General features: G+C 45.3%; 1 non-coding gene and 1 pseudogene across 1 annotated transcript; both read right to left on the reverse strand.

Moving 5' to 3' along the window:
- LOC120047179 overlaps nucleotides 1-18898 on the reverse strand; it is a 95339-nt pseudogene extending 76441 nt beyond the window's left edge.
- A 1956-nt stretch (nucleotides 18899-20854) lies between these two features.
- trnap-agg lies at nucleotides 20855-20926 on the reverse strand. The gene has a single exon. It is a non-coding gene; the product is annotated as a tRNA-Pro (tRNA).
- Between the last annotated feature and the right edge of the window lie 101 nt (nucleotides 20927-21027).

Here is a 21027-nt window from a genome sequence, read left to right on the forward strand (position 1 = left end):
TATGAAGAGAAATCAGAACCTGCTAAGCCTTGATGTTTATGGAGCTGGAAACGACAGGAGACTATTTGCTCTGTCAGGGAGAAAGTCTCTTTCTCTCTCGCTCTCTGAGAAAAGAATGAAGGGATGAACATGTCCAAAGACAACAACAAGCAGTGCCAATGGGAAGGTGGAGGAAGAGGAACCGGGACCTATTTTGCCGTTACTAGTTGCAGAGGGATTCAAATAGAATACACTCCTGACAAATGCACATCGAATAAGTGCACTTTGGTTTGCATTCATACAATACCTTTGATCAGCTATAAGAAATCTGAAGGCCTCAATCCTAAATGGATGGGAGAGTTTGGCACCATCTAGACAAGGCCTTTTAAGGGCAGAGTACTATGATCAGGTATGTTGGTGAATGAGCTAGTGTGAATGAGACCTAACACATAGAAACACAAAGAGTGTGTGTGTGTGTGGCGCGTGCGTGAGCGATGGTAGAGTGCAAAGCTTGAAGAAATTATTCACCAGCATGCACACCGGTTATAAATGGTGAGCACACACACATTCAGAGTTCCACAGCTCAGGCCAGCCCAGCGGAGCAGGGAGGGTGTGTGTGTGTGTGTGTGTGTTTACATGAGTATAAATATGTGCATAATATGCATGCACGGTTGTGTGTATGAAATGTATGATCATGTGTGCACATGAACATACGGCCAACACACATCCCACGAGCCTCACCTTTAACCAATTCAACCCACACAAACCCAGTCAACCTCTTCAGGTTGGATAGAGTCTCTCCGTGTCTCAGACAGCCCAGAGAGACACAGAGTTGAGTGTGTGAAGCTAGTACATGGACGATAGATGAAGTGCGGGGATGTGTGTGTGTGTGTGTGTCACAGCAGCCAGCGTGGGACGTCTACAGCCAGAGGAAACAGCCTAGTCATTTATATGAAAGAGGATATCTATCCAATACTGCCCTGATACACAAACACAAAATCACATTCATTAACCCTCAAGCGGAGAGAAAATCAACATTACTGGCTAAACAAACCGAGGGAGCGGGACAGTTCTCTAGCTGACTGATATTATGCAGTACATGACACTCAGAGCAAGGCTATTTCCAACTAACATGCAGGATTTTCATTACCAAAATGTAGCTCTCTTCGTATCTACAGTTTTCATGACTTTTGATTGTAGATTTGATCAGAAAGTGGGATTCTAGCCACAGAGACCAAGTCTAGACACAGCCAAGTGTTAACTGGGGACAGAGCGCTTCATCCTGGGCAGAATTATTTTTATTAGAATTCATATATACAGTCTGAGAATTGAAGAAAGGGAGGAGGGGAAGGTGGGAAACGGGGGGGTCAGCGTTTCCGCAGTGATATCTCGTCTGGGGAAGCTCTTGATATCGGAGAAATCTGGGATAACAAACAGCTGGAAGGCCGGGTTTCACACACCGAAACACACACACACACACACACTCTTCGGCCTTTCCCCAATTTCTGTCCGGTTTTAGCAGGAGCGTTAAAAAGGAAAATCCCAGCGTGTATTTGTAGAGGAAGGTAACTGTGATTATTGTGGAGGGGCGATGATCGGCCAAAGTAGAGGAAAATAAAGACAGGGCTTACATGGGGAGCTGTGGCGATCAATGAGTGGAAATTTCATTAGGATGTGAAAATGTTAACTTAGCACCGGGAATAACCAGAATCAGCTGTGGCAATAGGGCCCGATACACCCAATCTGCAGTATCCTCTATTTACACACACACCACACACACACACACACACACTTGCATGGACACACAGATGGAGGCACACACATGCAGAGACAAGCACACACACACACAGAACACTCTCCCCTATTATTTCAAGATGGTGCAGTGGTTTGTGGCGTTAGGAGGACTAGAAAATGGCCTCCCGTCTGCTGCACCACAGATGTATTTAAAGATCTAGTGCGGAGTAGCAGGCAGGCAGACAGCCTTCAGAGGCAAAGAGTACACTTCTTCACTCACTCACTTTTTCATTCACTTACTTTCCCCTGAGGAGGGTGTGTGTGTACATGTGTGCGTGCTTTGCAGAACATGCGTGTGTTTTACAGCGTATGTGTATGTTTTGCAGGGTGTGTGTGTGTGTGTGTGTCTGTGTGTGTGTGTGTGTGTGTGTGTGTGTGCGTGTGTGTGTTTTTTGCAGAGTGTGTACCTGTAGCTCTCCACCTGTCGTGCTGAGGACACAGTGAGGAAGGTGTCAGTGCGGGAGGAGTAACACAAGATGACCAGGCAGGAGGGAAACGGCCAAATGCGAAACTCTCCTGCTCAAAGAACATCAGCATGCCGTCCATGGACTGGATACACAGAGAGTGGTGGTCTGAGGCTAGAGAATAAAAGACAAACGTTACATGAGCATTGAATAAAGGTTAATTCAACACATAGGCTTAGGACATTAACACATGACAACCTGGTGGAATCATACTGGCATCACAGGAGAGTACACACAATGACAGAACATAGACATGATTACTGCCTGACTAAATTACTTGTAGAATGGTATACGTTCTGTGGAAAAATGTATGCTGCCTACAGTTCTGCTTGACTTGTTGGGGCGGCTCTGCTATGTTGTGGTGGTGGGTTAGCTGCTCTGCTGTGTTGTGGTGGTGGGTTAGCTGCTCTGCTATGTTGTGTTGTAGTAGTGGGTTAGCTGCTCTGCTATGTTGTGTTGTAGTGGTGGGTTAGCTGTTCTGCTATGTTGTGTTGTAGTGGTGGGTTAGCTGCTCTGCTATGTTGTATTGTAGTAGTGGGTTAGCTGCTCTGCTATGTTGTATTGTAGTGGTGGGTTAGCTGCTCTGCTATGTTGTAGTGGTGGGTTAGCTGCTCTGCTATGTTGTGTTGTAGTGGTGGGTTAGCTGCTCTGCTATGTTGTAGTGGTGGGTTAGCTGCTCTGCTATGTTGTGTTGTAGTGGTGGGTTAGCTGCTCTGCTATGTTGTGTTGTAGTAGTGGGTTAGCTGCTCTGCTATGTTGTAGTAGTGGGTTAGCTGCTCTGCTATGTTGTAGTGGTGGGTTAGCTGCTCTGCTATGTTGTGTTGTAGTTGTGTTAGCTGCTTTGCTATGTTGTGTTGTAGTTGTGTGTTAGCTGCTCTGCTATGTTGTGTTGTAGTAGTGGGTTAGCTGCTCTGCTATGTTGTGTTGTAGTGGTGGGTTAGCTGCTCTGCTATGTTGTAGTGGTGGGTTAGCTGCTCTGCTATGTTGTAGTGGTGGGTTAGCTGCTCTGCTATGTTGTAGTGGTGGGTTAGCTGCTCTGCTATGTTGTGTTGTAGTAGTGGGTTAGCTGCTCTGCTATGTTGTGTTGTAGTGGTGGGTTAGCTGCTCTGCTATGTTGTAGTTGTGTGTTAGCTGCTCTGCTATGTTGTGTTGTAGTAGTGGGTTAGCTGCTCTGCTATGTTGTGTTGTAGTGGTGGGTTAGCTGCTCTGCTATGTTGTGTTGTAGTGGTGGGTTAGCTGCTCTGCTATGTTGTGTTGTAGTGGTGGGTTAGCTGCTCTGCTATGTTGTAGTGGTGGGTTAGCTGCTCTGCTATGTTGTAGTGGTGGGTTAGCTGCTCTGCTATGTTGTGTTGTAGTGGTGGGTTAGCTGCTCTGCTATGTTGTAGTGGTGGGTTAGCTGCTCTGCTATGTTGTGTTGTAGTGGTGGGTTAGCTGCTCTGCTATGTTGTGTTGTAGTAGTGGGTTAGCTGCTCTGCTATGTTGTAGTAGTGGGTTAGCTGCTCTGCTATGTTGTAGTGGTGGGTTAGCTGCTCTGCTATGTTGTGTTGTAGTTGTGTTAGCTGCTTTGCTATGTTGTGTTGTAGTTGTGTGTTAGCTGCTCTGCTATGTTGTGTTGTAGTAGTGGGTTAGCTGCTCTGCTATGTTGTGTTGTAGTGGTGGGTTAGCTGCTCTGCTATGTTGTGTTGTAGTGGTGGGTTAGCTGCTCTGCTATGTTGTGTTGTAGTGGTGGGTTAGCTGCTCTGCTATGTTGTGTTGTAGTGGTGGGTTAGCTGCTCTGCTATGTTGTGTTGTAGTAGTGGGTTAGCTGCTCTGCTATGTTGTGTTGTAGTGGTGGGTTAGCTGCTCTGCTATGTTGTCTCCTGCTGAATCTGATGTGTTAATGGACATCTCTCGACCTGAGCAGGCCTGTTCACAGCAGCCTTACACAGCTTTAGGTCTGCGTTTGTGTGTGGAGTGCTTGTAATGGCCCACTGAGTTTTATGGCAGAGAAAATCTGAGATGGCTGAGTACACACACACACACACACACACACACACACACACAAAGAGCCATAACACAGAGTGGCTGTGAGAGCAGAGAACTATAATTAGGCCTCTACACGCTATTAAAAATCACACACATCAACGAGGGGTCAGGGAGTACCACCTGCAGAGCAGATCCACACGTGTTTATTATTGTGTATGTGTGTGTGTGTGCTTCACCAGCTATTCTGGTCATCCCCCTTTGGTGAACTGGGCTCAGGGTGGGAGGTCAGTAAAACACTGAAGGACAAGGCCACTCACACAATTACCTCGCCCTGTGTGTGTGAGTGTATGCACACGTATGGTGCGTGTGCATGTATGTGTGTGTCTTCTCTCACGCTTGTGAGTGGGTCTACGCCCATACTAAATATATCAAAAACCGCTCTTCTAGCTCTATAAAACATTATTCCAGCACGTCTACCCTTAGCAGAGACATACAGAGGAAACCAGCCCATACTAATAGCATTAATAGAACATGCTGTTACACAGGTTGAGCCCAAGGACAAAGCACAGAGGCTGGCAGGACAGAGCAGTGCAGTGGTTCTTTGGGCCTGGGTTCTGGGTGGAGTTGGGCTGGAGTGTGGGCCAGATGCTGCTTAGAATGGCCTACGCTGTTTGTGAGTGTGTGTGGCCCGATTCTGACCCAAACCCAGCCTAGCCATTAGGGCGGTATTACTACAACACCGCTATTACAGCGCCTACAGTCATTCCATGGTCAGGAACTATTATGGGTGCTCACATTTAGAGCAAGGTCCTACACACACTCATTTCAGATGAATACACTCACTCAGATGACAAGTGTGTACGGTGGTGTGTAGGAGCTGATTCCACAGGCTGTGCTGCTCCCTGGTGGTGGTGTGTGGTAGTGTAACCCCGGAGCAGGATCCTCTTGTCCTCTTATTTATAGGAACCTCATTGTAATCCACTCTCTCTCTCTCTCTCCCTACAATGACAGGAGAGGGACACGGCTATACTGAGAGTGTGTGTGTGTGTGTGTGTGTGTGAGAGAGAGAGACTCAGAGAGTAAGAAAGAGAAGGAGAGAAATGGAAAGGGAGGAGGGACAGAGAGAAAAAAGATGGCGCCGGAGGGTAGGGCTAACGTCTTATTGGCTCTTCACCAACCGTGCTATTTTGTTAGTTTTTTCGCATTGTTCGTACATAAATGTTTTGTACATAAAGCTGCTGCTACCGTCTCTTATGACCGAAAAGAGCTTCTGGACATCAGAACTGGGATTACTCACCTCAAATTGGACTAGGAGTTTTTCTTCAATGAGTCGGACGTGAGGGAAATACTACGGACAACCGACCAGGCCTAGATCCCCGTGATTTCCTGGAATAGGAAACGTAGGTTTCGCGGAAAGAGATCAGGATGCCTTGTGAGGATCAGGTGACAAGTGGCTAATCTGCCCTTGCCTTCCGTTCTTCTAGCTAACGTTCAATCGCTGGAAAATAAATGGGACGAACTGAAAGCACGTATATCCTACCAACGGGACATTAAAACCTGTAATATCTTATGTTTCACCAAGTCGTGGCTGAACGACGACATTAAGATCATACAGCTGGCGGGTTATACACTCCATCGGCAGGACAGAACAGCAGCCTCTGGTAAGACACGGGGCGAGGGCCTATGCATATTTGTAAACGATAGCTGGTGCACGATATCTAAAGAAGTCTCAGGGTTTTGCTCGCCTGAGGTAGAGTATCTCATGATAAGCTATCTGTATTTTTCGTACATACACCCACAGACCAAGGCTGGCACTAAAACCGCACTCAATGAGCTGTATTCCGCCATAAACAAACAGGAAAACGCTCATCCAGAGGCAGCGCTCCTAGTGGCCGGGGACTTTAATGCAGGGAAACTTAAATTAGTTTTACCTCATTTCTATCAGCATGTTAAATGCGCAACCAGAGGGGGAAAAAATCTAGACCACCTTCACTCAACACACAGAGATGCGTACAAAGCTCTCCCTCGGCCTCCATTTGGCAAATCTTACCATAACTCTATCCTCCTGATTCCTGCTTACAAGCAAAAAATTAAAGCAGGAAGCACCAGTGACCACTATATGAAAGTGGTCAGATGAAGCAGATGCTAAACTACAGGACTGTTTTGCTAGCACAGACCAGAAAATGTTCCGGGATTCTTCCGATGGCATTGAGGAGTACACCACATCAGTCACTGGCTTTATCAATAAGTGCATCGAGGACGTCGTCTCCACAGTGACTGTACGTACATACCCCAACCAGAAGCCATGGATTACAGGCAACATCCGCACTGAGCTAAAGGGTAGAGCTACCGCTTTCAAGGAGAGGGAATCTAACCCGGAAGCTTATAAGAAATCCTGCTATGCCCTCCGATGAACCATCAAACAGGCAAAGCGTCAATACAGGACTAAGATTGAATTGTACTACACCGGCTACGACGCTCATCGGATGTGGCAGGGCTTGCAAACTATTACAGACTACAAAAGGGAAGCACAGCCGAGAGCTGCCCAGTGACACGAGCCTACCAGACAAGCTAAATAACTTCTATACTCGCTTCGAGGCAAGTGACACTGAAACATGCATCAGAGCATCAGCTGTTCCAGACGACTGTGTGATCATCCTCTCAGCAGCTGATGTGAGTAAGACCTTTAAACAGGTCAACATTCACACGGCCGCTGGGCCAGGCGGATTACCGGGACGTGTACTCCGAGCATGCGCTGACCAACTGGCAAGTGTCTTCACTGACATTTTCAACCTCTCCCTGTCTGAGTGTGTAATACCAACATGTTTCAAGCAGACCACCATAGTCCCTGTGCCCAAAAACACTAAGGTAACCTGCATAATGACTACCGACCCGTAGCACTCACGTCTGTAGCCATGAAATGCTTTGAAAGGCTGGTCATGGCTCACATCAACACCATTATCCCAGAAACCCTAGACCCGCTCCAATTTGCATACCGCACAAACAGATCCACAGATGATGCAATCTCTATTGCACTCCACACTGCCCTCTCTCACCTGGACAAAAGGAACACCTACAGTGGGGAGAACAAGTATTTGATACACTGCCGATTTTGCAGGTTTTCCTACTTACAAAGCATGTAGAGGTCTGTAATTTTCATCATAGGTACACTTCAACTGTGAGAGACGGAATCTAAAAATCCAGAAAATCACATTGTATGATTTTTAAGTAATTAATTTGTATTTTATTGCATGACATAAGTATTTGACCACCTACCAACCAGTAAGAATTCCAGCTCACAGACCTGTTAGTTTTTCTTTAAGAAGCCCTCCTGTTCTCCACTCATTACCTGTATTAACTGCATCTGTTTGAACTCATTACCTGTATAAAAGACACCTGTCCACACACTCAATCAAACAGACTCCAACCTCTCCACAATGGCCAAGACCAGAGAGCTGTGTAAGGACATCAGGGCTAAAATTGTAGACCTGCACAAGGCTGGGATGGGCTACAGGACAATAGGCAAGCAGCTTGGTGAGAAGGCAACAACTGTTGGCGCAATTATTAGAAAATGGAAGAAGTTCAGGATGACGGTCAATCACCCTCGGTCTGGGGCTCCATGCAAGATCTCACCTAGTGGGGCATCAATGATCATGAGGAAGGTGAGGGATCAGCCCAGAACTACATGGCAGGACCTGGTCAATGACCTGAAGAGAGCTGGGACCACAGTCTCAAAGAAAACCATTAGTAACACACTACGCCGTCATGGATTAAAATCCTGCAGCGCACGCAAGGTCCCCCTGCTCAAGCCAGCGCATGTCCAGGCCCGTCTGAAGTTTGCCAATGACCATCTGGATGATCCAGAGGAGGAATGGGAGAAGGTCATGTGGTCTGATGAGACAAAAATAGAGCTTTTTGGTCTAAACTCCACTCGCCGTGTTTGGAGGAAGAAGAAGGATGAGTACAACCCCAAGAACACAATCCCAACCGTGAAGCATGGAGGTGGAAACATCATTCTTTGGGGATGCTTTTCTGCAAAGGGGACAGGACGACTGCACCGTATTGAGGGGAGGATGGACGGGGCCATGTATCACGAGATCTTGGCCAACAACCTCCTTCCCTCAGTAAGAGCATTGAAGATGGGTCGTGGCTGGGTCTTCCAGCATGACAACGACCCGAAACACACAGCCAGGGCAACTAAGGAGTGGCTCCGTAAGAAGCATCTCAAGATCCTGGAGTGGCCTAGCCAGTCTCCAGACCTGAACCCAATAGAAAATCTTTGGAGGGAGCTGAAAGTCCGTATTGCCCAGCGACAGCCCCGAAACCTGAAGGATCTGAAGAAGGTCTGTATGGAGGAGTGGGCCAAAATCCCTGCTGCAGTGTGTGCAAACCTGGTCAAGAACTACAGGAAACGTATGATCTCTGTAACTGCAAACAAAGGTTTCTTTACCAAATATTAAGTTCTGCTTTTCTGATGTATCAAATACTTATGTCATGCAATAAAATGCAAATTAATTACTTAAAAATCATACAATGTGATTTTCTGGATTTTTGTTTTAGATTCCGTCTCTCACAGTTGAAGTGTACCTATGATAAAAATTACAGACCTCTACATGCTTTGTAAGTAGGAAAACCTGCAAAATCGGCAGTGTATCAAATAATCAAATGTTCTCCCCACTGTATGTGAGAAATACTTTCAGTGCCCTCAAAGCTCATCACTAAGCTAAGGATCCTGGGACTAAACACTACTCCCTCTGCAACTGGATCCTTGACATCCTGTCTGGCCACCCCCAGGTGGTAAGGGTAGGTAACAACACATCCGCCACGCTGATCCTCAACACAGGGGCCCCTCAGGGGTGCATGCTCAGTCCCCTCCTGTACTCCCTGTTCACTCATGACTGCACGGCCAGGCATGACTCCAACACCATTATTAAGTTTGTTGATGACACAAAAGAGTGATCACCGACAACAATGAGAGCCTATAGGGAGGAGGTCAGAGACCTGACCGTGTGGTGCAAAGACAACAAACTCTCCCTCAACGTGATCAAGACAAAGGAGATGATTGTAGACTAAAGGAAAAGGAGGACTGAGCACGCCCCCCTTCTCATTGACAGGGCTGTAGTGGAGCAGGTTGAGAGCTTCAAGTTCCTTGGCATCCACATCGCCAACAAACTACATGGTCCAAGCACACCAGACAGTCGTGAAGACAAAACCTATTCCCCCTCAGGAGACTGAAAAGATTTGGCATGGGTTTTACAGCTGCACCATCGAGAGCATCCTGATAGATTGCATCACAGCCTGGTATGGCAACTGCTCGGCTTCCGACCGCAAGGCACTACAGAGGGTAGTGCGTACGGCCCAGTACATCACTGGGGCCGAGCATCCTGCCATCCAGGACATCTATACCAGGCGGTGTCAGAGGAAGGCCCTAAAAATTGTCAAAGACTCCAGCCACCCTAGTCATAGACTGTTCTCCTCTGCTACCGCACGGCAAGCGGTACCGGAGAGCCAAGTCTAGGTCCAAGAGGCTTCTAAACAGCTTCTACCCACAAGGCATAAGACTCCTGAATAGCTATTCAAATGGCTACCCAGATTATTTACATTGCCCCCCCCCCCCCATGCTGCTGCTACTCTCTGTTATTATCTATGCATAGCCACTTTAATAACTCTACCGACATGTACATAATTACCTCAATTAAAAAGCCCTGCTATTGTTATTTACTGCTGCTCTTTAATTATTTGTTATTCTTACTTTTTTAGGGAATTTCTTACAACTGCATTGTTGGTTAAGGGCTTGTGAGTAAGCACTGTATTCGGCACATTTGACAAATCAAATTTGATCTAATAGAGAAAGGATGTGAGAGAGAGAGAGAAGTGAATGGGAGTGTGTGTTTGTGTGTGTTTGCGCAAATGGAAACTGGCATGAATGAAGGAGTCCATAAAGCGCTGGAAGTCTATGAAACAAAGGAAGGTGAAGAAGAGTTTAGGGGTTAATGAGGAATGTTAGAATGCCAGGGGAGAGAGAGGGAGAGAGGATGGGGGGAAGAAATCATCCCTCAAGAGAAATATATGTATTTGGAAAAAAGGAGGGGAAAGCCCTCAACTCTGCAGCATCCAAGAAAAGCAACGACTCCCATCCTAAACATGTCCTCTATAACAGTAACCAACACAGCTCCAAGTCTCCTCACACACACGTGCACACACAAACCAGTGTTAAACTGAAGTCCTTTTAGACATGAGAAGGCCAATAATAGAACAAGGGATATATTGTTGAGGTGTGTGTGTGTGTGTTCCAGGGAGCACGTGTTTGGATAAGTGTGCTCTCCCATTAATGAATTGCCTGTTGTCTCTTGTCTGGGGCTTGGTCCAGATTTCAACAGTGTGTTCCTGGCAGGCTAAAAGAGAGCTTCTGTGGTTGACCTGACACAACCTTTGAAGGACACACAGAACCTAACTTACTACACATACAAATACACCCACACGTGTGCACATGCATCCACACACCCATGCACACACTGATCCAGTCACTGCCATCCAAATAAACCTGCACCAGAACGCCAAGGGTTCCCCTCCACACAGAATGAATCAAATTCTACACTTATAGCTCTGTGGTCATTAGAAGTGAAAGGGCAGTGAATTAACCCCAAAAAATGAAAAAAGTGTGTGTGGTTTGTGATTAAACTGTCAATGCATATCTGTTACATGTGATGTGTTATCCGTGACCCCTCCGAAGGTTCCATAAGTCATGTTGCAGGCGGTCCTCTGGAGGTTGTGCTCATAGACCCGCTTAAGCTGGTACTGAACCCCATGCTCCACATTACCAGCAGTACCTACGGTAGAGAAAGAGAGAGAGACAGTAAAGCGAGGTAGAGAGAAATAGAGGGAGAGAGAGACCCTCCATATTAATATTTATTGTCACATATCATTGCTATGTCCTATGGTTAAATCTGCAGAGAGAGAACTAGACGAATGGGGAGCAAACTGCCATAGTATCAAATCAAAATCAAATCAAATTTGTCACATGCTTCATAAACAACAGGTGTAAACTAACATTGAAATGCTTACTCACAGGCCCTTCCCAACAATGCAGAGAGAAAAATATAGAAAAAATAATAACACGAAGAATAAATACACAATGAGTAACGATAATTTGGCTACATACAGTACACGGAGTACCAGTAACGAGACAATTTGCAGGGGTACGAGTTATTTGAGGTAGATATGTACATATAGGTGGGGGTAGGCAACACGGTAAATAGTAAAAAGTTGCAGCAGCATATGTGATGAGTCAAAAGAGTTAGTGCAAAGAGGGTAATGCAGATAGTTAACCAAATAGCTACACGGACTATTTAGTAGTGTTATGGCTTGGGGGGTTAGAAGCTGTTCAGAGTCCTGTTGGTTCCAGACTTGGTGCATCGGTACCGCTTGCAGTGCAGTAGGTAGCAGAGAAAACAAACAGTCTGTGACTTGGTTGGCTGAAGGTCTTGGATATCAAGGAGCTTGACCCCAATGATGTACTGGGTGGTACTCACTACCTCTGTAGCGTCTTACGGTCGGATGCCAAGCAGTTGCTATACCAGGCGGGGATGCAGCCAGTCAAGATGCTCTCAATGGTGTAGCAATAGAACTTTTGGAGGATCTGAGGGCCCATGCTAAATCTTCACAGCCACCTGATGTGAAGAGGAGTTGTCATGCCTTCTTCACGACTGTGCTTGGTGTGTCTGGACTAGAGGTCAACCGATTAATCGGAATGGCCGATTAATTAGGGCCGATTTCAAGTTTTCATAACAAATCGGTAATCGGGATTTTTGGACACCGATCATGGCCGATTACATTGCATTCCACGACGAGACTGCGTGGCAGGCTGACTACCTGTTATGCGAGTGCAGCAAGGAGCCAAGGTAAGGTGCTAGCTAGCATTAAACGTATCTTCTAAAAAACAATCAATCTTAACATAATCACTAGTTAACTACACATGGTTGATGATATTACTAGTTTATCTAGCTTGTCCTGCGTTGCATATAATCGATGCGGTGCCTGTTCATTTATCATTGAATCACAGCCTACTTCACCAAACGGGTGATTTAACAGGCGCATTTGCGAAATAAGCACTGTCGTTGCACCAATGTGTACCTAACCATAAACATCAACGCCTTTCTTAAAATCAATACACAAGTATATTTTTTTTAAACCTGCATATTTAGTTCATATTGCCTGCTAACATGAATTTCTTTTAACTAGGGAAATTGTGTCACTTCTCTTGCGTTCTGTGTATAAGAGTCAGGGTATATGCAGCAGTTTTGGCCGCCTGGCTCGTTGCGAACTGTGAAGACTATTTCTTCCTAAAAAAGATAGCTAACTTCGCCAAACGGGGGATGATTTAACAAAAGCGCATTTGCGAAAAAAGCATAATCGTTGCACGAAAGTACCTAACCATAAACACCAATGCCTTTCTTAAAATCAATACACAGAAGTATATATTTTTAAACCTGCATATTTAGTTAAAATAAATTCCTGTTAGAAGGCAATATTAAACTAGGGAAATTGTGTCACTTCTCTTGGGTTCATTGCACGCAGAGTCAGGGTATATGCTACAGTTTGGGCCGCCTGGCTTGTTGCGAACTAATTTGCCAGAATTTTACGTAATTATGACATAACATTGAAGGTTGTGCAATGTAACAGCAATATTTAGACTTTGGGATGCCACCCGTTAGATAAAATTCGGAACGGTACCGTATTTCACTGAAAGAATAAACGTTTTATTTTCGAAATTATAGTTTCCGGATTTGACCATATTAATGACTTAAGGCTCGTATTTCTGTGTGTTATTATGTTATAATTAAGTCTATGATTTGATATTTGATAGAGCAGTCTGACAGAGCGGTGGTAGGCAGCAGCAGGCTCATAAGCGTTCATTCAAACAGCACTTCCCTGCGTTCTCCAGCAGCTCTTCGCAATGCTTCAAGCATTGCGCTGTTTATGACTTCAAGCCTATCAACTCCCGAGATTAGGCTGGTGTAACCGATGTGAAATGGCTAGCTAGTTAGCGGGGTGCGCGCTAATAGCGTTTCAAACGTCACTCGCTCTGAGACTTGGAGTAGTTGTTCCCCTTGCTCTGCAAGGGCCACGGCTTTTGTGGAGCGATCGGTAACGATGCTTCGAGGGTGGCTGTTGTCGATGTGTTCCTGGTTCGAGCCCAGGTAGAGGCGAGGCGAGGGACGGAAGCTATACTTGTTACACTGGCAATACTAAAGTGCCTATAAGAACATCCAATAGTCAAAGGTATATGAAATACAAATGGTATAGAGAGAAATAGTCCTATAATAACCTCAACCTAAAACTTCTTACCTGGGAATATTGAAGACTCATGTAAAAGGAGCTTTCATATGTTCTCATGTTCTGAGCAAGGAACTTAAACGTTAGCTTTTTTACATGGCACATATTGCACTTTTACTTTCTTCTCCAACACTTTGTTTTTGTATTATTTAAACCAAATTGAACATGTTTCATTATTTATTTGAGGCTAAATTGATTTGATTGATGTATTATATTAAGTTAAAATAAAAGTGTTCATTCAGTATTGTTGTAACTGTCATTATTACAAATTTAAAAATATATATATAAAAAATATAAAAGAAATTGGCCGATTAATCGGTATCGGCTTTTTTTTGTCCTCCAATAATCAGTATCGGTATCAGCGTTGAAAAATCATAATCGGTCGACCTCTAGTCTGGACCATGTTAATTCCTGTGGACACCGAGGAACTTAATGCTCTCGACACGCTCCACTACAGTCCCATTGATGTGGAAGTGGACGTGCGCAGCCCACTGTGTTCGATAGTCCAAGATCAGCTCCTTTGTCTTGCCGCCATTGAGGGAGAGGTTGTTGTCCTGACACCACACTGCCAGGTCACTGACCTCCTCTCTATAGGCGGTTTCATCGCTGTCGGTTATCAGGCCTACCACCGTCGTGTCGTCAGCAAACGTAATGGTGTTGGAGTTGTGCGTGGCCATGGGTGAACAGGGAGTACAGAAGGGGACTAAGCACGCACATCTGAAGAGCCCCATGTTGAGGGTAAGCGTGGCGGATGTGTTGTTGCCTAACCTCACCAGTTGGGGACGGCAAATTAGGAAGTCCAGGATCCAGTTGCAGAGGGAGATGTTCAGTCCCGGGGTCCTGAGCTTAGTGATGAGCTTGGAAGGCACTATAGTGTTGAACTCTGAGTTCCTGTTGTCCAGGTGGGAGACGGCAGTGTGGAGTGCAATAGAGATTGCGTCATCTGTGGATCTGTTGGGGCGGTATGCAAATTGGAGTGGGTCTAGGGTTTCTGGGATAATGGTGTTGATGTGAGCCATGACCTTTCCAAGCATTTCATGGCTACAGATGTGATTGCTACGGGGACACAGTCATTTAGACAGGTTACCTTGGCATTCTTGGGTACAGGGACTATGGTGGTCTGCTTGAAACATGTAGGTATTACACACTCGGTCAGGGAAAGGTTGAAAATGTCAGTGAAAACACCCGACAGCTTGTCAGCACATGCTTTATGTACGCGTCCTGGTAATCTGTCTGACCCCGCGGCCTTATGAATGGTAACCTGTTTAAAGGTCCTACTCACATCGGCTACGGAGTGCCAGATCACACAGTTGTCCAGAACTGCTGCTGATCTTATGCATGGTTCAGTGTTGTTTGCCTCGAAGCGAGCATAGAAGGCATTTAGCTTGTCTGGTAGGCTCGTGCCACTGGGCAGCTCGCAGTTGGGTTTTCCCTTTGTAATCCGTGATAGTTTGCAAGCACTGCCACATCCGACGAGCATCACAGCCGGCGTAGTAGGATTCGATCTTAGTCCTGTATTGATGCATTGCTTGTTTGATTGATCGTCAGAGGTCGTAACGTGATTTCTTATACGTGTCCGGATTAGTGTCGCGCTCCTTGAAAGCGGCAGCCCTGGCCTTTAGCTCAGTGCGGATGTTGCTTGTAATCCATGACTTTTGGTTGGGATATGTACAGTACATACAGTCACTGTGGGGACGATGTGCTAAATGTGATAAACTCCTCAATGGTATCAGATGAATCCCGGAACATATTTCAGTCTGTAGTAGTCCACTAAATCAATGTGGTGTGGCATGCATATTACAGCCAATGTTGAAATGTGTGGTATTACTTGAGACGGAGTACACATACAGTTTTCTGGGGTGCAGCACAGCCAGATGAAGCAGATCTGAACACCTGCAGAGAAGTTCATTCAATTACTGCGAAGAACAGATGCCCAAAATCGCCAATGAAAACATACAGGACAATACTGACATAAGAGTATATCAGTATAGATATGAAGTATATCCTAATGGTAAAGGTTAGGATTGGGGGGGTAGTCAAACCTGGCCCTAAATTTGTATTCTGGGGGCAACTGCTACTTCAAACACAAGTTGTGAACGGATAAATATAATACAATATGCATAGGAAAAAGTGACAAATCTGTTTGATGTAAATCTATGGTTTAAACATGTGTTCTACAGCTTTGCGGAGGAACACGTCTGTCGTCAACCCTGCTGTAATGTTTACGGAGGAAAAACAACTAAAAATGAAGCCTGGGTGATTTCTTCTTTACTCAAAACCACAGCGCCCACTGTCGATGAGAACACATTTCACCATCTCCCGCCCCACTGCTCTAGAGACAAAATTTACAATGTGTTTCTCTGTTTAGGGAACACTCAATGGTCATTCAAAATTCTAACCGAAACCAGCTTCCCCAAAACATACAGTAACATAAAATGTCAGCAAACAGATGAAGGAATCCTTTTGACTCATACATCCCTTTTGTGGGCGAAACTTATGGAAAATGCCCGGCTTTTCCAGGAAGCCTGTCTCTCCAGGAGGTCCCTGTGCACCCAGGAATGGACCACCGTGATGACATATCCCAACATTCCAGTCCTCCCTCACCATTCCATTCCTCCCTTTCTCTCCATCTTTCTCCTCCTATCCCCCTCTTTCTCCTCTTACTTGAATAGTTTTGGCCATGGGGAGAGCAGAGGGGGCAATGGCGGTTTCAGTCTAGCACATGACATTTTTTTGTTCAAAATATTTGAGTATTTACTCAACCTGTATTTGGCAAGTTAAAGTGCTTGAGAACAAATGTCCTTTAACAACATCTTGAAAATGGGACCCTGGGGTGTCTCCAGCTATGTGCTGGTAACTTGGTGGTTAGCCTAAAGTAGTGGAGCCAGCCAAGTTTGAGACTAGGTGGTTGATATAGTATGATAAATCACATGGAGAGAGCCGAACTCATGACATGGTGGTCAGGATTTACTGGAAGCAGATTAAGTCAAGAACAAAGTTGCAGTCAATGCCAAAGGTTCATGAACTCCATTGATGTATACTCAGTGGATAACCGAACGGCATGACAGCAAATACCTCTTGACTTCGTGGTACAGGGTCAGAAGTTCACGACAGGGTCAGCAAGGTCATGTGATCAGGAAAAACCCTTGGCCCTTGAAGCTAATGTGTGTTTAGGACTGGGTGGGAAGCAACAGGAAAAGCCATTGTCTCCCAGCACATGACATCATCATTCCTGTGCAACTCAAGTCCTTCGGTGCAGTGTTGTAGGACAATGAGAGTAGAGAATTCCATCCGTGACGTGTTACTTTAAGATTGTAAGTAGGGCTATTTTAAGTTAACGCCATGTTTGCCCATTTGATCTGCAATTCCAGGTCACACTTCTGAGTGCCAGAATACCAGAGAGGGGGTGGAGAAAGGGCATTATTAACACAATGACTGAGTGACCTTTATTTAACTAGTCAAGTCAGTTAAGAACATATTCTTATTTACAATGACGGCCTACACCAGCCAAACCCGGACGACGTTGGGCCAATTGTGCGCCGCCCTATGGGACTCCCAATCACGGCCGGTTGTGATACAGCCTGGATTGCTTAGTCAGTGATAGCATCATAAGCATACTATTTGAGCAGCAGGTGCGTGTAGCATACTATTTGAGCAGCAGGTGCGTGAAGCATACTATTTGAGCAGCAGGTGCGTGTAGCATACTATTTGAGCGGCAGGTGCGTGTAGCATACTATTTGAGCAGCAGGTGCGTGTAGCATACTATTTGAGCAGCAGGTGCGTGAAGCATACTATTTGAGCAGCAGGTGCGTGTAGCATACTATTTGAGCGGCAGGTGCGTGTAGCATACTATTTGAGCAGCAGGTGCGTGTAGCATACTATTTGAGCGGCAGGTGCGTGTAGCATACTATTTGAGCGGCAGGTGCGTGTAGCATACTATTTGAGCAGCAGGTGCGTGTAGCATACTATTTGAGCGGCAGGTGCGTGTAGCATACTATTTGAGCAGCAGGTGCGTGAAGCATACTATTTGAGCGGCAGGTGCGTGTAGCATACTATTTGAGCGGCAGGTGCGTGTAGCATACTATTTGAGCGGCAGGTGCGTGTAGCATACTATCTGAGCAGCAGGTGCGTGTAGCATACTATTTGAGCAGCAGGTGCGTGTAGCATACTATTTGAGCAGCAGGTGCGTGTAGCATACTATTTGAGCAGCAGGTGCGTATAGCATACTATTTGAGCAGAAGGTGCGTGTGACCTGGTACTTACGAGAAAAACTTGCCCACTTCAACCTGGATGACGGGGTCTCTGAGCTGCACCACCAGTAGCTGGCTGTGGGCCGGGCTGGGCTCTCCAGGCTTGGCAGGGTGGGGGGAGAAGACCCGCAGCATGCCCATGTAGCTGCCCACCACTATCTTATCTACAGGAGAGAGGACATACACACTGTATACTTCCTCAGCTTAGACGTTGTGGTATGGTCTCATATTGCTCCCTTCGTTGTACAAAACATTAAGAACACCTGTTCTTTCCATGACAGACTGACCAGGTGAATCCAGGTGAAAGCTATGATCCCTTTTTGATGTCACTTGTTAAATCCACTTCAAATCAGTGTAGATGAAGGGGAGGAGACAGTTTAAAGAAGGATTTTTAAGCCTTGACACAATTGAGACATGAATTGTGTATGTGTGAATGGGCAAGACAAAAGATTTAAGTGCCTTTGAACAGGGTATGGTAGTAGGTGCCAGGCACACAGGTTTGTGTCAAGAACTGCAACACTGCTGGGTTTTTCACACTCAACAGTTTCCTGTGTGTATCAAGAATAGTCCACCACCCAAAGGACCACCAGTCATCTTGACAACTCTGGGAAGCATTGGACTCAACATGGGCCAGCATCCCAGTGGAATGCTTTCGACACCTTGTCGAGTCCATGCCCGATGAATTGAGGCTGGTCTGAGGGCAAAGAGGGGGGTGCAACTCAATATTAGGAAGGTGTTCTTAATGTTTTGTACACTCAGTGTATGTGCTTTGTATCGAGAGGGCAAATGGTATGTTTTAAACATGGTAATAAAGATCCAGGAAGTCAGGTCAATCAGTAAGTCAATCAGACAATGAACAAATCTGATTTGTGCATGTAAATAAGACTTTGGTACCAGGGGCACTTTCACTCTCATTGTTTATTTTTTGGTCTATTAGTGAACAGTGTCTTTGTAGTGCAGAGTGCAGTCAGACACACCACGACCCCACACCTTCTCACCATGTCCGCTGCCGCTGTTGTCCACATCGCCGACACACAGGCATCCCTGGTCAAACTCCTCCCCCTCGCCCAGCACCGCGGCCCACCAATCACGCACCTTGAACAGAGACATGCTACTGCAGAGGAGACAAACAGACAGACAGACACAAACAGAGAGAAAAAGACAAACACTGAGGGTCATATCGCCGCTCTAGTGGACACCATAATACTGCTTGTCAGTCTTCCACACGTGACTGATACTCAACATAATGGACAGGTGAAAGCAATATGGCTGATACCTGCTGCTTGTCTATCCCACTTGGAACCAAATGGAAGGATGAAACGATTGGAAGAGTTGGCTTTCATGTATTCCACCTAGTCTCCTATATGGCATGATATTACTTTAACTCACTCTAGGTGTAATGGGTGCCAGCCTTAGATTTGTAGTGCTTTATCAAGCTAGCGTGTGTGTGTCTGGTAATTCACTGATCATCTGCTTTTATTGCAGGGGATTAGTGCCTTACAGTAGACCTATATTAGGCTACATGCTGATGTTTCTTTGACTCCAGAACCCAGAGGGAGGTTTGGACAGTGGTCTGTGTGTGACACTGACCGTAACCCTGTTACACTACACAGCTGAGTCACATGATCAGGGATTGTATCAGGGCATGGGCCAAGCAGATTTCCTCATCGTCAACTGCTGAGCAGGTGGAATGGACAGCTAATCCATAGAGAGAATCACTTCTCTCCCCCCCCACACCAATAGCATATATAACCATTAAAATGATAGCCCTATTATTTCGATTTTGAAAGATAACACAAGTGGAATATATGCCTATAGCCTTATACCACCTGCCTACTTGACTATCACGGCCAAGACCTTCCAGCAGCCCCTTATCATCTACTTGACAGACAGCAAAGCACAGCCAACATTCTGCAATCAACCACATCATAATTCAATATTATCCAGGTGTGCCATGCATATCAGCAGAGCTCCGACTCCATTTCATTAGAAGTGAATAGAATGATTTCCACATAACTAGCTAGATCTAACCTTAGTATCTAGCTAGCAACATCAACATGCATAATCTGTTGATAAAACTAGCTAGCTAACGTTAGTAGGGGTTGCGGGCAAGCATTGTCCATGTGTTGAACAATTGTTAGAAACAGAACAAAAACAAACTAAACTGGACAACGTGCATGATTCTCTATAGGTAACAAGCAAGAGGTAGCAAGCTAGCCAGCCAGGAAACACCTCGAGCTAAGTTAGTTAACGTTAGCTGACTAATTAACGCTGGCTGTGCTTGTGCCTGGCTTGGAGGCTAACAAGCGTGTAGTTTCAACATTCCAGCAACATATGCAAATTCTAAACGTGCCTCTTTTACCTCTAACAAGACGAGCCTGTCTGTGGTTCGCAGTTCAGAATAAAATCACATTTTGCGTGTGCCTCATCAACTTGCTTGAAGCCATCTCCCTGTTGTCATAGCAGTGACACTAACGATAGACTCGAGTACTTGCGCGCATGATCAGAAACGCACAAACTCACAGATTTATGGGAAACTGAGTTTTTATTCTACACAGACGTTCTTGTCTGGTGCACGAGACTACAGACGTTCAGGTAAAAACGGAGGTTAAATGATCTCAATCTAATCACATGCGATTGCACATTAAAAATGTCACTCAACATTTTTTATAATGACCGTTAATTGCTTATATATATATATATACATATATATATACACACACGTTTGATGCATAGTTCTTATTTCTCGTGTTTTGTTTCTAGTTTTACATTATTGCATTGTTGGGTTTTGAGTTTGCAAGAAAGAAATTTCGCTGTACTTGTGCATGTGACATTTAAACTTGAGGATAATATAGCAATTGAATGACACATCCAATCTTATTCTATGGAATGATAGCTATATTATAACCATAGACTTGCAACCAAATTCTCAATAATCTGCCTTGTGCATATTGGAACTCAGTGATTTCTTGTAGATCCTTAATGTTTTACACGTTAGTGTTTTTATTACACTGTTATCACAATAACTTGTGTCAGTCATTCAGTTTCATATTTCAGTAAAAAGTCGGGCTCGTCCGGGATTTGAACCCGGGACCTCTCGCACCCTAAGCGAGAATCATACCCCTAGACCAACGAGCCAGTTGAATATAACAGAAAACAGCCCAGGACAAGTATGCCACGTAAGTATGGATTTTGCAGACGCGTCTTTTGTAGTTAACTGCAGTGAAATTTTATATTTA

This window comes from Salvelinus namaycush, chromosome 5 (assembly GCF_016432855.1).
Source record: "Salvelinus namaycush isolate Seneca chromosome 5, SaNama_1.0, whole genome shotgun sequence".
Taxonomy (NCBI): domain Eukaryota; kingdom Metazoa; phylum Chordata; class Actinopteri; order Salmoniformes; family Salmonidae; genus Salvelinus; species Salvelinus namaycush.